The sequence below is a fragment of the Cyrtonyx montezumae genome, unplaced genomic scaffold (genome assembly GCF_038088225.1).
Source record: "Cyrtonyx montezumae isolate F1298 unplaced genomic scaffold, pur_monq_1.0 scaffold_15, whole genome shotgun sequence".
Lineage (NCBI taxonomy): Eukaryota > Metazoa > Chordata > Aves > Galliformes > Odontophoridae > Cyrtonyx > Cyrtonyx montezumae.
In genome coordinates, this window is record NW_027071881.1 from 3,941,916 (window position 1) to 3,944,764 (window position 2,849).

Genomic DNA, 2,849 nt, shown 5'->3' on the forward strand with positions numbered 1-2,849 from the left:
GACAGATGCAAGTGGTTATGAAGTAGCTATTCACAGTGTCTTGCAATGTGAAACAATTGGGTAACTTCCTCTGTGCCTCCCCAGTGTCTCATTTAATACTAATCACTTGTAGTTTTTATAGTCCTCATCTCAAAGGATTTTCCAACGTGACACAGCTAAGCCTAAAAAGTGATAAGCAAAGTTTAACAGCAGTCATGAAAACAGATCTGCTGCAGTGGCAGAACCAGCGAAAACCACAAGGCTGGTTCCCAGTCCCTGTGCTGTAAACGTTAGACAGGTGCAGTGTTAATGAATCAGTGAGGCATGGCTTAGCTCTGTAGAGCTGCAGGAAGATAGACTTATTTTCTTGGGAGAATAATTTTCTCCAGCAATAATAAAGCCCTTAGATTTCCGTACATTTTTATCAGAAATGTTTGGTCTAAAAATGTAGCATGGTCATTGTCAGCATCAGTACCACAAGCAGCAGACAGAAGTCAGAGGAAGATGAAATGTGTGCTCCATTAGTAGCAGCTGCAGTAGTAGCTGTCACCTTGCACTCTGCCTGCAATTTAATCTTGCAGGCTTGCTGAAGAAGATAAGTTTGCAGCTTTTGTTTAAACAGTGACATCCAGTGACAGGCAGTAAGTGCGTACAGTCCATGGTTGTCTGGAGACAAGGAGTAAACTGAGGGGGACTGAGATTATTTGTTTGAGAAGGGCGTAGTGAAGTAATTTGCATGGCATATCTAGGAGATAATTGTTTTGGGTTTTTTTTTCCTGAAGAAAATAAAATGAATAAATAGCAGAAGAGCTAATTAAATCTTTTCCTGATAGATCCCTGTTTAGTGGTTGACTGACTTCAGTGCCTGTGAATGTTCAAGTTCCAAATGAACTTTTTCCTGCTTTTTTGAGCACATAGATGTCTCTCTTTGTGTAGCTTTCATTGGGGCACTTTACCCTCAGCTGAGGCATGTATTTCTGAAGAATGTCATGATTGTTGCCTGTATCTGTGTAACTAGTGCCAGATCCCAGGTCCGGTTGTACTCTGGCTACGTCCCAACTCCACGTCAGGACAAGACACAATTACATGTGTTTCACCTCCACCTGCAGCAAAGTGCACAGCTTAGGGGGACATCACAGCAAGTCCTTTCGTGTGAACGAGCACAGGACTGGGGTGTCATTGCTCTGGGAGTCAGACCAATGAAGTGTGTGGTCACAACAGCTTTGTTTCCCTAGGAAGGGAGGCTAATAAAATACAGAGCTAATTCCTTTACTTTCATGTGGCACAAGACACCATTGTTTCATACCATAACTGAGCTGATTCTACAAAAAGTGCATGCTTTAAAAAGATAGACTGAAGTTCTGGACTTGTGAGGCTGAGTCTACTCTGGTGTGAATTCAGTGGGAACAGACTGATGTGTGGCAAATGAGAAGCTGTTCTGTAGAAGAGAAAAAAATGGAGATCTGCAAATTCCTCTGAAGTGTGCTGTTTCCCATTTGTATTGCTTTACTGGCCTGCTGGCCACAGGTTAGTTTGATTCCATTGTGCCCTGTATGGTAGGAACATGCAGCAGCAAATTACAGACCCTGCTTCATAATGTAATTCGTCTCATAAACCACCCACTGTTTAATTCAGTCCATCCAAGAAAGCTGATTAACAAGGTGGATTTGGGAAGCTGCCTAGTGGGTTACCAAGACTTAGTGGATACAATTGCTGAACTGAGGACTAGAAGACCGAGCAGCTTGAAGAGCTAAACAGCTCACCTATCCCAGGTGACTATCAGTAGGCAGTAGAGGTTTTAGTAAGTCTTGTTCACTGGGCAAACTACAAAAACACTGTCTTTAGACTAATGCAATAAGGAAGACCTGATGTGGGGAAAGTAAATATATGACCAGAAAAAAAAAAAAAAGTGTTTTTAACTGCAACTGAAGCCCAAGGGAAAAGGAGCTGCACACTTCTCTACAGAAGGACTCAGCTGATCCCAACAGCAAGCTGTTGGTTTATTCCACAGGCAAGTAATGGGCTTGTCCTTCTAGGGAAAGAGAAGATGGAAACCAGAAGTTATTGCTTGTACTTTATATGTTTCTAGGTTTGCCAGAATTTGTCAACTGTTTTTTCTCACTGTTTTATTTAAGCAAATAAAAAGCTTAAATAAGAAAGTGTTCAAAATTTCCCAATGTTTAAACATTTATTATCCTCTTGTTGTGATTGATGGGTCATTTGCATTAAGTGTCAGTTCTGCAGATAGGAGTGCTTGTAGATGTTCGTCCTTTCTCTTTAATGCAAAGCTTTTGAAGAAATTTACATTCATATAAGTATTACCATAAAGAGGTTGGTTGAAAATCCCAATCCAGTCATGCTCTTTGCTTCAAAAGTTATTCTGCAATGCAAGGAATTTGGTCTGGAACAATTACATTATTTGCAGTGGCAACTTCTTAGTAAACTCTAGAATAGTTTATGTGGTTAAAAACCTTTTCAGTTGAAAAATTCTGGTATCCCATTGATCGTTTAAAGGATTCCATGTGGTACAGTTCTTTGAATATATGGGAAGCAAATGAAGCCAAAAAAGAAAATTTGGCAGGCAAAACCTGAAGAGCTTGTGTTGGCTCTAAATCTAGATATCTGAACATTAATGATCTCATTGGAGAGATCTCTATATTAAAATTCAAAAGCTTTCTGGGCTCCCAGGAGGCAAACTCATTGAATACTGTGGTGCACCATGAAACTAAACAATTTTTTCTTATCGCAAAATAACCAAGGAATCAGAAACCCATTACGTGTACATAACAAAGGACACATTTAAGAGGATAGTCTTGTGAGTAACCTTGCTCAGCAGTACTTCATTGGCATTGTCATTGCAGGGAGGCCTG